We start from the raw sequence: 14062 nt of genomic DNA, 5'->3' as shown, positions 1-14062 counted from the left end.
TCCTCACCAGTTCCAGAATGCTCCCTTTTACAGACTAATCTCCTTTTACCTTGGGTCCAGCAATCACTCACACCCCCTGTAGTTACTGTCCTTTGTTCCGGTTTCCTTCAAGTATCCTGGAGGCGGAGAGGCTCTTTCCTTAGCCAGCTGAAGACAAAGTCTCTCTTGGGTTTAAATAGACTTTTTCTTCTGGGTGGAGACCCCCCTCCTCATTACTAGGCAAATCCAGCTCCAAGATGGAGTTCTGGAGTCACCTGGGCAAGTCACATGTCCATGCATGACACATTCTTTACAGGCAGAAGCCATTGTCCACATGGTATCTTGTATGTCTCCAGGAAGACTTCTTATGTGGATTGGAGCATTCCAAGATTCATTGTTCCCCAAGTGCTTCCTGATCAGGTACTTAACCTTGCAAATTCCTTCCTAAAGAAGCTGACCAAATGCCACATAAAGCTTACTTAGAAATCAAGCCAGTATACAGCCAATATTCTTAACCTCTAGTACAAAATGATATATGTGTACAAATAGGATGAATAGATATATTAGACCATAACCTTTATAGAGATATGTTACATGGCACAGGCAGCACAAAACATATTCCAGTTATGTCATACTCCCATAAAGCCTTATGGGAGGTGCTGTCACAAGTCCCTGCTCCAAGGAGCTGCCAGGCCAAGTATAAGATGAGAAACAACAGCCAAGCACAAAGGGGCCTTGATCTATTGCACAGGGCTTCTAGGCATTAGAGCAGGGGTAGGCAACCTATGGCACGGGTGCCAAAGGCAGCACACGAGCTGGTTTTCAGTGGCGCTCACACTGCTCGGGTCCTGGTCACCGGTCTGGGGGCCCCTGCATTTTAATTTAATTTTAAATGAAGCTTCTTAAACATTTTGAAAAAATTATTTACTTTACATACAACAATAGTTTAGTTATATATTACAGACTTATAGAAAGAGACCTTCTAAAAACGTTAAAATGTATTACTGGCACGCAAAACCTTAGAGTGAATACATTAAGACTTGTCACACCACTTCTGAAAGGTTGATGACCCCTGATCTAGGGTAATACAAATACATAACTATAACAAGTGGATACAACCAACAGGCTGAGGGTTTGTCATAAACAGATAGCTAAGGGTTAATGTCTCTTTCACCTGAAGCACCTGACCAGAGGACCAATCAGGAAACCGGATTTTTTCAACTTTGGGTGGAGGGAGTTTGTGTCTGAGTCTTTGTTTTCTGCCTGCCTGCTTTCTCTGAGCTTTGGAGAAGTAGTTCTACTTTCTAATCTTCTGTTTCTAAGTGTAAGGACAAAGAGATCAGATAGTAAGTTCTATGGTTTTCTTTTCTTTGGTATTTGCATGAATATAAGTGCTGGAGTGCTTTGATTTGTCTTCTTTTTGAATAAGGCTGTTTATTCAATATTCTTTTAAGCAATTGACCCTGTGTTGTATCATCTTAATACAGAGAGCACATTTGTATGTATTTTTCTTTCTTTTTATATAAAGCTTTCTTTTAAGACCTGTTGAAGTTTTCTTTACTTCAGGGAAATTGAGTCTGTACTCACCAGGGAATTGGTGGGAGGAAGAAATCGGGGAGATCTGTGTGTTGGATTGCTAGCCTGATTTTGCATTCCCTCTGGGGGGAATAGGAAAGTACTTTTTGTTTCCAGGATTGGGAACAGAGAGGGGGGGAGTCTCTGTGTAGTTTCACAGAGCTTGTGTCTGTGTATCTCTCCAGGAGCACCTGGAGGGGGGAAGGGGAAAAGGATTATTTCCCTTTGTTGTGAGACTCAAGGGATTTGGGTCTTGGCGTCCCCAGGGAAGGTTTTTCAGGGGGACCAGAGTGCCCCAAAACACTCTAAATTTTTGGGTGGTGGCAGCAAGTACCAGGTCCAAGCTGGTAACTAAGCTTGGAGGTTTTCATGCTAACCCCCATATTTTGGACGCTAAGGTCCAAATCTGGGACTAAGGTTATGATATGAGTGGCAGCTGGTGGGATATAGACAGAATCCAGAAGCCAGTAGGAATATTATATTTTTCTTTTCTCTGCTAAGGGCTTTTTAGCAGAGAGAAACAGTTGGTTTTAAAAGGGAACCAGAGAGAAGTTTTTTTTTCTGCTCTCTCTGGCAGTTTGTGGCTTGCATGTTAAGCGAGAAGCCATTACCAAACTGTTGAGGGTCTTTTGTCATGCAATAGCCCTCCCATTAGGAGGCAAGTACCAGCACTTATATGCATGCAAATAAAGTGGTTTTTCTGGTTTCCCTTCATTGAACATTAGCTAGAGAGAGAAAAGGAAAATTAGCTAAAGGCACTGTTGCTAGGCAGACTCCAGGAGGCAACAGAGAACCTGCAGTTCAGAAAATAAACACCGGAGGGCACCCCAACACAAGAAAACAGGAACCATGACTTCTAAGGCAAAAATTGAGGCCGAAGAACAAATCAAAGAAGCTGAACACAGGCGACAGATGGAAATGAAAGAAAAGGAAGAAAGCATGAAACTGGCAGCCTTCCAAAGAGAACAGGCAGCCCAAGAGGCAGCACACAAAAGAAAACTAGAAGAAGAAGAGTTGGCCTACCGAAGGAAACAAGCAGAAGAAGAGGCGGCCCACCGCCGAGACATGGAAAAACACCAAAAAGAAATGGAAAAACACCAAAAAGAAATGGAAAAACAACAAAAAGAAAATGAAGAGAAGGAAAAACAGAGAAAACATGAACTGGAGTTGGCAAAAGCTGGGCTGCCTGTGCCAGCCAACCCTAACAACCCGGCGCCAAATATTGCTCCACAGCACAGGAAATTTCCCACCTACAAGGCAGGTGATGACACCGAGGCCTTCTTGGAAAATTTTGAAAGAGCCTGTCTTGGGTACAACATCCCCGAAGACCAGTACATGGTAGAATTGAGGTCACAGCTCAGTGGACCTTTAGCAGAGGTGGCAGCTGAAATGCCTAAGCTGCAAATGAATGACTATAAACTTTTTCAAACCAAGGCCAGATACCGAATGGGGATAACCCCAGATCATGCCCGTCGGCGCTTCAGAACCCAAAAGTGGAAACCCGAGGTGTCATTTCCCAAACACGCCTACTACATTGCAAAAAACTATGAGGCCTGGATAACAGGAAACAACATTCAAACCTTGGAAGAATTAAACCTCCTCATACAAATGGAGCAGTTCTTGGATGGTGTTCCTGAAGACATCACACGGTACATACAAGATGGAAATCCCAAAGATATCGCTGAGGCGGGGGAGATTGGAGCCAAATGGATGGAACTGGCAGAAAGCAAGAAAGCTACTGTCAAGGGGAACGATTACCCCAGGGGGCACACAGACCATAAACCCTACAACCGAGGACAGCCAAAGACCCCACATACCACCCAAGTAAAGCCACAGATACCCTACCCTTCAACCTCACCAGTCTCCAGTAACTCACCTCGGCCCAGTGACCCATCAGATGGAAGATGCTTTAAGTGTAATGAACTGGGACATATCAAGGCCAACTGTCCCAAGAACACCATGCGAGTGCAATTCATTACACCACCATCACACCAAAGATCCCCAGGCCCGGATGCCTCTCAAATACCCTTGGAGCGAAGGGAAAATTTGAGAGTGGGCGGAAAGAAGGTTACTGAGTGGAGAGACACGGGGGCACAAGTGTCAGCTATCCACCAATCCTTCGTTGACCCCAAATTCATCAACCCAAAGGCCAAAGTTACAATTTACCCCTTCATGTCACAAGCTGTAGACTTGCCTACAGCTCAACTGCCTGTCCAGTACAAAGGCTGGTCAGGAATGTGGACTTTTGCAGTCTATGACAATTATCCTATCCCCATGCTACTGGGGGAAGACTTGGCCAACCAGGTGAGGCGGGCCAAGAGAGTGGGAATGGTTACACGTAGCCAAACCAGGCAAGCTTCCAGACCCATTCCTGTTCCTGAGCCGTCCACAGAGGCCCCGTCTGTGTTACCAGAGACCCAGACAGAGGTAGTGGACCCGGATTCCATGCCAACCACTGAAACAGCCACAGCACCTCCAGTCCCAGGCCCGGAACTGGAACAGCAACCAGCACCAGCGATTGCAACCCCATCTTCAAACTCAACGCCAGTGGGCGCCAGCGAGCCACAACTGGCAGAAGCAACAGACAGCCATACCCAAAAGGCTCAGCCAGAGCCTGAAATACCCTCAGGTGCACCAGCGGAGAGCGGTTCACCAGCAATGGAAACAACCCCATCACCTACATCGCTTCCAGAGGGACCAAGCCCAAGTCCACAGTCTGAGGAAGAACTGGTGACCCCAGCCTCAAGGGAACAGTTCCAGACTGAGCAGGAAGCAGATGACAGCCTTCAGAAAGCTTGGGCGGCGGCACGGAACACCCCACCGCCTCTCAGCTCTTCTAATCGTTCCCGGTTTGTTATAGACCAAGGACTTTTATACAAGGAAATTCTTTCTGGTGGACACCGGGAAGAATGGCAGCCGCAAAAACAGTTGGTGGTTCCAACTAAGTACCGGGGGAAGCTCTTAAGCTTAGCCCATGATCATCCCAGTGGCCATGCTGGGGTGAACAGAACCAAGGACCGGTTGGGGAAGTCCTTCCACTGGGAGGGGATGGGCAAGGACGTTGCCAAGTATGTCCGGTCTTGTGAGGTATGCCAAAGAGTGGGAAAGCCTCAAGACCAGGTCAAGGCCCCTCTCCAGCCACTCCCCATAATTGAGGTCCCATTTCAGCGAGTAGCTGTGGATATTCTGGGCCCTTTCCCAAAAAAGACGCCCAGAGGAAAGCAGTACGTACTGACTTTAGTGGACTTTGCTACCCGATGGCCGGAAGCAGTAGCTCTAGGCAACACCAGGGCTAACACTGTGTGCCTGGCCTTAACAGACATCTTTGCCAGGGTAGGTTGGCCCTCCGACATCCTTACAGATTCAGGGTCTAATTTCCTGGCAGGGACCATGGAAAAACTGTGGGAAACTCATGGGGTGAATCACTTGGTTGCCACCCCGTACCACCATCAAACCAATGGCCTGGTGGAAAGGTTCAATGGAACTTTGGGGGCCATGATACGAAAATTCATCAACGAATTCTCCAATAATTGGGACCTAGTGTTGCAGCAGTTGCTGTTTGCCTACAGGGCTGTACCACATCCCAGTTTAGGGTTTTCACCATTTGAGCTTGTGTATGGTCACGAGGTTAAGGGGCCATTACAGTTGGTGAAGCAGCAATGGGAGGGGTTTACGCCTTCTCCAGGAACTAACATTCTGGACTTTGTAAGCAATCTGCAAAGCACCCTCCGACACTCTTTAGCCCTTGCTAGAGAGAACCTAAAGGATGCTCAAGAAGAGCAAAAGGCCTGGTATGACAGACATGCCAGAGAACGTTCCTTCAAGGTAGGAGACCAGGTTATGGTCTTGAAGGCGCAACAGGCCCATAAGATGGAAGCATCATGGGAAGGGCCATTCACGGTCCAAGAGCGCCTGGGAGCTGTAAACTACCTCATAGCATTTCCCAATTCCTCACTAAAGCCTAAAGTGTACCATGTTAATTCTCTCAAGCCTTTCTATACCAGAGACTTACAGGTTTGTCAGTTTACAGTCCAGGGAGAGGATGCTGAGTGGCCTGACGGTGTCTACTACGACGGGAAAAAAGACGGTGGCGTGGAAGAGGTGAACCTCTCAACCACCCTGGAACGTCTGCAGCGGCACCAAATCAAGGAGCTGTGCACTAGCTTCGCCCCATTGTTCTCAGCCACCCCAGGACGGACTGAACGGGCATACCACTCCATTGATACAGGTAATGCTCACCCTATCAGAACCCCACCCTACCGAGTGTCTCCTCATGCCCAAGCTGCTATAGAACGGGAGATCCAGAACATGCTACAGATGGGTATAATCCGCTCATCTACTAGTGCATGGGCATCTCCAGTGGTTCTGGTACCCAAACCAGATGGGGAAATACGCTTTTGCGTGGACTACCGTAAGCTAAATGCGGTAACTCGTCCGGACAACTATCCAATGCCACGCACCGATGAGCTATTGGAAAAGTTGGGACGTGCCCAGTTCATCTCTACAATAGACTTAACCAAGGGGTACTGGCAAGTACCGCTAGATGAACCTGCCAAGGAGAGGTCAGCATTCGTCACCCATGCGGGGGTGTATGAATTCAATGTCCTTCCTTTCGGCCTTCGAAATGCACCCGCCACCTTCCAGAGGCTGGTAGATGGTCTACTAGCTGGACTGGGAGAATTTGCAGTTGCCTACCTCGATGATGTGGCCATTTTTTCAGACTCCTGGCCCGAACACCTACTACACCTGGAAAAGGTCTTTGAGCGCATCAGGCAGGCAGGACTAACTGTTAAGGCCAAAAAGTGTCAAATAGGCCAAAACAGAGTGACTTACCTGGGGCACCAGGTGGGTCGAGGAACCATAAACCCCCTACAGGCCAAGGTGGATGCTATCCAAAAGTGGCCTGTCCCAAAGTCAAAGAAGCAGGTCCAATCCTTCTTAGGCTTGGCCGGATACTACAGGCGATTTGTACCACACTACAGCCAAATCGCTGCCCCATTGACCGACCTGACCAAAAAGACCCAGCCAAATGCCGTTAAGTGGACTGATAAGTGTCAAAAGGCCTTTACCCAGCTTAAGGCGACGCTCATGTCTGACCCTGTGCTCAGGGCCCCGGATTTTGACAAGCCATTCCTAGTAACCACAGATGCATCTGAGCGTGGTATAGGAGCGGTGCTCATGCAGGAAGCAACAGATCACAACTTCCATCCTGTCGTGTTTCTCAGCAAGAAACTGTCTGAGAGGGAAAGTCACTGGTCAGTCAGTGAAAAGGAATGCTATGCCATTGTGTACGCCCTGGAAAAGCTACGCCCATATGTTTGGGGACAGCGGTTCCAACTACAAACTGACCATGCTGCACTAAAGTGGCTTCATACTGCCAAGGGAAACAACAAGAAACTTCTTCGTTGGAGTTTAGCTCTCCAAGATTTTGATTTTGAAATTCAACACATCACAGGAGCTTCTAATAAAGTTGCTGATGCACTCTCCCATGAGAGTTTCCCAGAATTCAGTAGTTAAAAAGTGTTCTTAAAATGTAGAAGTCTGTTAGTTATATACTTAGGAGTATATGTAAAGGTGTATGTGTTGTATTAATCTGTTTATTTTCAAGTTCTAGAAGGAAATCGCCGCCAGTGAGCTTCCCCACTGTCTGCAATTTGGGGGGCGTGTCATAAACAGATAGCTAAGGATTAATGTCTCTTTCACCTGAAGCACCTGACCAGAGGACCAATCAGGAAACCGGATTTTTTCAACTTTGGGTGGAGGGTGTTTGTGTCTGAGTCTTTGTTTTCTGCCTGCCTGCTTTCTCTGAGCTTTGGAGAAGTAGTTCTACTTTCTAATCTTCTGTTTCTAAGTGTAAGGACAAAGAGATCAGATAGTAAGTTCTATGGTTTTCTTTTCTTTGGTATTTGCATGAATATAAGTGCTGGAGTGCTTTGATTTGTCTTCTTTTTGAATAAGGCTGTTTATTCAATATTCTTTTAAGCAATTGACCCTGTGTTGTATCATCTTAATACAGAGAGCACATTTGTATGTATTTTTCTTTCTTTTTATATAAAGCTTTCTTTTAAGACCTGTTGAAGTTTTCTTTACTTCAGGGAAATTGAGTCTGTACTCACCAGGGAATTGGTGGGAGGAAGAAATCGGGGAGATCTGTGTGTTGGATTGCTAGCCTGATTTTGCATTCCCTCTGGGGGGAATAGGAAAGTACTTTTTGTTTCCAGGATTGGGAACAGAGAGGGGGGGAGTCTCTGTGTAGTTTCACAGAGCTTGTGTCTGTGTATCTCTCCAGGAGCACCTGGAGGGGGGAAGGGGAAAAGGATTATTTCCCTTTGTTGTGAGACTCAAGGGATTTGGGTCTTGGCGTCCCCAGGGAAGGTTTTTCAGGGGGACCAGAGTGCCCCAAAACACTCTAAATTTTTGGGTGGTGGCAGCAAGTACCAGGTCCAAGCTGGTAACTAAGCTTGGAGGTTTTCATGCTAACCCCCATATTTTGGACGCTAAGGTCCAAATCTGGGACTAAGGTTATGATAGGGTTGCAAGATAATAGCGTGGCAATGATGATCCATTGCACAGATGCATTTGGAAAATGTGGATCTGATTCTGGATTTGGACTGGGTGTCCTTGTACCCCCTGAGAGTCCAGGCATGTTCAGATCTGAAGTCTGCGTTCATGCCCCTCTCTATTTACTCTAAAAAGATAATAAAAGCAAAGATTAAAATAAATGTGATAGGTTTGGCAGGATTCAATTTTTAAAATAATTTTAATGGACAATATTGATGTTTATTTGTAATATTTTTTATTTTTATCCATTGAAATTTTCATAGTTATGGGAAAATATGGAGAAGGGGAGTCAGACAATGAGTGGGTGCAGACAGTGATTATTTAATAACTGTAGATGTGATGTGAAAAGGGATGTGAAAAGGGAAAGATTTATAACCATTAAAACACAAATTGTTAACACCACGTGTCCAAAGATACAAAGTAAATATCCTTAAATCAAACTCTTTTCTTTCTTTGCCATCGGTATATTTTGATTAATATTGATGGAATGTTTTTGGTCAGTTTCAGAGGGGTAGCCGTGTTAGTCTGGATCTGTAAAAGCAGCAAAGAATCCTGTGGCACCTTATAGACTAACAGATGTTTGCTCCAAAACGTCTGTTAGTCTATAAGGTGCCACAGGATTCTTTGCTGCTTTTGGTCAGTTTGTGTGTGTGGGGGGGAAATCCGTGTCTACCAACATTTACCAATTAAAAATGGAATTCTTCCAAGGCTAGTTATCGTTACACACACAGCGAGTAGGGGCCTTAGACATATTTAATTGCACAGAAGAATAGCCTCAGACTGAAGTCTTTTTATGTGTCCTAGGTCAATTAATAGTTTTTGGCAGGGTCCTTAATAAATTATAATTCCTTTATTCCAGCGCGTGAAGCGTCGAGTCCTTTGATCACTGATCGCCTTTCCTCAGGCTTGATCTTGGCACTGTCTGGTGTATAATCAGCTGGCACCCCCTTCCAGCTGTCATTCCCTCTGCCAGACATCCACCGTCTCCAGACGCCAAGCAACCCTTCCACAGCATGATCAGCTGGCAGGTGTCTGGGGAATGAGAAGCCCTTGTGTTACCAAGCCTACACTTCAACTGGCACTGCTGCCATCTGCACGTATCCCTCCGCTACCCCTCAGGCCTCGCTTTCTTGCCAGATTTATGTGGTCCTTTTGAGTGCCATCAGCCTTAGGAAACGAGCAGGGGAAGTGTCTGTTTGTATGGCACCCTCCCATTCTCTGTCTGGAGCAGACCGGAACCCTCATTCACTTTAGTCAAGGGCTTGATCCAAAGTCTGTTGACATCAACTTCCGCTTTGGCTCAAGTGTCAATGGTGATGTTTTGAAAAATAAGTTGTTATCACAGGGTTAGGCCCCGTCTTCACTGGGCAGCAAACTGCTGCCCCAGACGTGCCCGACAGTAACAACCACAAGGGCGAAAGCTAAAAATGGTTCTGCCAGACCCAGACTGGAACATGGTAGAGATGAGTCAATGTGGTTTCTCACAACATTTCTCTGCCAAAGAGGGGATATCAGAGGCATAATTCATGCTACCATGCAGCAAACATATGGGACCTGATCTCCTCGTTCGCACCAGAAACGCCACTGAATTCAATGATTTCTGATTTACACCTGTGTAAGTGAGAAGAGATTCAGGCCCAAAGTGTATGATAACCGCCCTCCGTTGCCTCAGGCTAGTAACACAATGTCTCGTGTACCCCATTCCCTGAAATGATGGGTGCAGAAGTTCAGAAGGGGCTAATACAGCACTTAGAGTTTGTGTGGGAAACAGACCCAGACATCAACTGGGCTCTGCATGACGCCTGATGGACATGCCATTAGGACACACCTAAAGGGCGTCCCAGCCATCACCACCCTGCACCCCCCTGCTGGTGGGGTTTTCATAGTCAGAGCTTTCAAGGCTGGGAGGAACCTTTGTGACACAGTCTGATGTCCTGCCTAACACAGGATGCAGCATTCCGCCCGGTGACACCTGTGTCAAGCCCAGGAGTGAGTGGCTGAATTGGGGCCGTGGGTCCCTCTGTTTTTACTGAAACCAGCTGAGTTCTGTCTTTTTTTGCAATGTACCCAGGGTCCGAATTCGGGAGTGGGGAGGGATTTGCTGCACATCACCCCACAGCAGCATCTTCTGCCCCATGGGACTGGGCCCGGCTGCTTGGTCCAGGTCTTGCGACCCGGCGTGCCGCATCACAGGCACACTCAGGTTTGGCCCAGCTACCCCTCCATCGTGATGTCATGACTGAGCGATGCTGGGAGCCTGTGTGCCAGGTCACAATGCCTGGAGCAGGGAGCTGGGCCCAGCTCCATGGGCCAGGAGCCTATCTACAACTTCCACCATTTGGGAAACATTGAATTAGGGCATTCTGTAGAGCAGAGGTCCCCAAATTGTGGGGCGCAGCACAGAGGACCATTTTGGGAAGCGCCGATGGGCCCAAGCCAGCCCCTACAGGGGGTGGGGAGGGAGCACCACCCAGCTCCGCTCCTGGCCCTGGCCCTTGCTACCAGCCCTGGCTGCCGGCCCCACACCTGGGGGTCCACTCCAGGCCCTACACTCAGGGTCCTGGCTCCTGGCCTCAGCTCCCAGCCGGGAGCCCTGCTCCCGGCACTGCTCCGAGCTGTGGCCCCAGCCTTGGCCCCCTTATCCCTGTCTGTGTCTCCTTCCCCACCCCTCCTGGAACCACAACCTCACTCCGGGCCCTGGCTGGTGGGGGGCGCAGACTGGATAAGAGGAAGCACGATCCTGAAAAGTTTGGGGGCCACTGCTATAAACTGACATCCAGGCTTGATGACTGATGCTCCTTCTTTGTGTTCATGTCCCATCTCGGCTACTCCTCGTCAGCTTGAATTCTTGTTGCCAGATACATATTGGATGATTGGGGCACCTCGGTCCCACCTAGTTTCTGTCTGTGGCACACAGTAGTTTAGTCTCCCAAGAGGCTTTAATACTTTCATCTAACCCAGGCGATTGGTCTCAATCTTGGGGTCTCTGGGTGGGGTTTAGTGGCCTGTGATATGCAGGAGGTCAGACTACCCCCTTCTGGCCTCCAGTTCTATGACCTAATAACCCCACCAGCAGGAGGGAAAGTGTTACATACTGACTGGAGCACTGGACTGGGCATCAGGAGTTCTGGGTTGTATTTCAGGCTCCTTATACTGAGTCGCTGTGTATCCTTGGGAAAGTCACTTCATTTCTCCCTGCCTTGGTTTCCCCATGTAAAATGGGGATAATTCATAAGTACCACACAGGGGATGTGAGGCCTAATTCATGTTTGCCGAGTACTTCAAGGTCCGCAGATGGAAGAGACTGTAGACAAAAGCTTGATCCAAAGCCCATTGAAGGCAACAGGAAACACCTGGAGTACTGCATCCAGTTTTGGTCCCCGCCACTACAGAAAATATGTGGACAAATTGGAAAGAGTCCAGTGGATGGCAACGGAAATGATTAGGGGGCTGGGGCACATGACTTATGAGGAGAGGCTGAGGGAACTGGGGTTATTTAGTCTGCAGAAGAGAAGAGTGAGGCGGGATTTAATAGCTGCTTTCAACTACCTGAAAGGGGGTTCCAAAGAGGATGGATCTATACTGTTCTCAGTGGTAGCAAATAATATAACAAGGAGCAATGGTCTCAAGTTGCAGTGGGGGAGGTCTATGTTGGACATTAGGAAACACTATTTCACTAGGAGGGTGGTGAAGAACTGGACTGGGTTACCTAGGGAGGTGGTGGAATCTCCATCCTTAGAGGTTTTTAAGGCCTGGCTTGACAAAGCCCTGGCTGGGATGGCTTAGTTGGGGTTGGTCCTGCTCTGAACAGGGGGTTGGACTAGATGACCTCCTGAGGTCTCTTCCAACCCTCATCTATGATTCTATGATTCTATCCCATTGACTTCACTGGCCATCAGACTGGCCCCGAAGAGCAAGGTGTTGTTGCTATGTATGTACCTCTGCGATGCATAGTGCCTGCAGCTAATCAGAAGTCCGGCTTCACCACTGAACAGCAGTGGCTAATTGCCACGCAGCCCGGCTCCTTTTTGGCTGCTGCCTCCACGCTGCGTTGTCAGATAATGTGGCGCACATGACAGGGTGCAGAAAGTGCTGCAGAGACAGCACAGAACACATCTGGAAGCGTGTGCACCAATGCTGAGAGACAGAAGAGAAGCAAGTTAGCAGGCACTGAAGAGCAGGTGTCTCCTGGAGTGGAGAGCGGGTCCCTGGCCTTCTTATTCCTTCGTTTATTGTGCCTGGCTAGTGCTGGCTCTGTGAACGTGCGTCTCTCAAGCCCATAGGCTGATGTAATCATAGCAAGCCAGGGCAAAGGTGTGAATTCTCCATTTGGTTCTAATTCACACGCTCCATTCCACGACACTCCAGACAGAGACGGGAAGCAGCTGAGTAGCAGGAAATCCATGGCAACCAGACTGACAGCCCCTGAGCTGTGTCTCACTCCCCCACCCCCTCTTTGTTTGCTGCCGGCACCTCTCTGAAATTCTCTCTTTTTGTCTGGTTTGCAGATTTTAAAGGGAGCAGCTTTGTTCTTCCCATAATGCATCTCTGACCAAGGCAGCATCGACAGGCTGGGGAAGCTCGAGGGAGATTCAGTTTTCTCTGGAGCTTTGCCCTTTAAGAGACACCTTCACGCCTTGCCCTCCGCTGTCCAGCATGCAGAGAAACCCTAGCTAAAGTGCAGAGCCTAATACTCATGAGCAACCCTACAGGTGCAAACCAGGATGCACACAACAAAGCGTGCAACAATAACAAATCAGTGTGCTCGCCCCAGGTCTCACTGGCAACCTTACACCAAAACAGGATGCTTAGCCCAGTGCTCACAAGAAACCCTACAATAACGAACCCAAAGCCCAATGGTCTCGCACGCAACTCTGCTACTACAAACCGGTACATCTCAGGGAGGAAAAAACAACACTGATGGGAAACAGACACCAGTGCCCAGAAGCTTTTCAGGAAAGACACAGGGTGGGTAAATATCCTAAAACATGCTGACTGTGCCCTTTAGCACTGAACTAATCCAGATGCAAAAATCCATCCCTCTCCTCCAGGAACAGAATCCTAAATCAGGAAAGAAACCGCAACCCTGGAGGAAGTTCCAGCCAGCAAAAATGGCTCCGTTGCAACTTATGAAAAACCTGGCTCTTTGAACACATTGGCCACAATTGCTGCATCTCTCAGGGTGTAGAATTGATACTAATCACTGTGTGACACTGGCCAATGAGGTGCTAGCTCATGCCGAGACCCTTAAGGCTCAACCAAACACTCACAAATAGGGAGCTGGAACCAGTCTGGCTCACCTGTGTGTTAGGATAGTTAAAATAGGTATTCGAGTTGTAACAATATGCTTGTAAAGTGCTGCGGGCCTCAGTCTCACTTATAATATCTCTATCACGTGTTATGAAGTTCTGTTTAAGTGCAGGGCCGTCCTTACCCATATGCTAAGTATGCAGCTGAGTAGGGCACCAGGGAATTTGAGGCGCCACATTTCCTGGTGCCCTGTGCAGCTGTCTGCTGCTCCAGCCCCTGCTCTGGCTCTTCCCCAGGGCCTCTGCCCCTACTCCGCCCCACCCCAGCTCCACCCCCACTCCCCTGATCACTGATGCAGGGGATGGGCCTGAATTCACCCCATGGTAAGTGGAGGGACCTGCCTCCAGCCTGCTCCACTCCTGGCGAGCGCTGGGGGGCAGTTCTCCCCTGCCCCCAAGGCTGGGAGCCAGGGGAGTGGAGCGGGCTGGGGCCGGGGAGCAGTTCCCCCCAGCCCTCTCCCCATGGATGCCTGAGGCCAGCCCCATTCCCCCCCTCCCCCCCGCTGAGGCTTTGGGCCCCATATAGCCTCCCCCATGGGGAGGCTGCATAGGGCACCAAAATGGCTAGGGACTGCCCTGTTTAAGTGTTTGCTCTGTAACTCACCAGTGGGGAGAGGAGCGTCACTAAGGGTGCAATA

Source organism: Gopherus flavomarginatus, chromosome 4 (genome assembly GCF_025201925.1).
Source record: "Gopherus flavomarginatus isolate rGopFla2 chromosome 4, rGopFla2.mat.asm, whole genome shotgun sequence".
Taxonomy (NCBI): Eukaryota; Metazoa; Chordata; order Testudines; family Testudinidae; genus Gopherus; species Gopherus flavomarginatus.
This window is presented reverse-complemented; position numbering follows the sequence as displayed.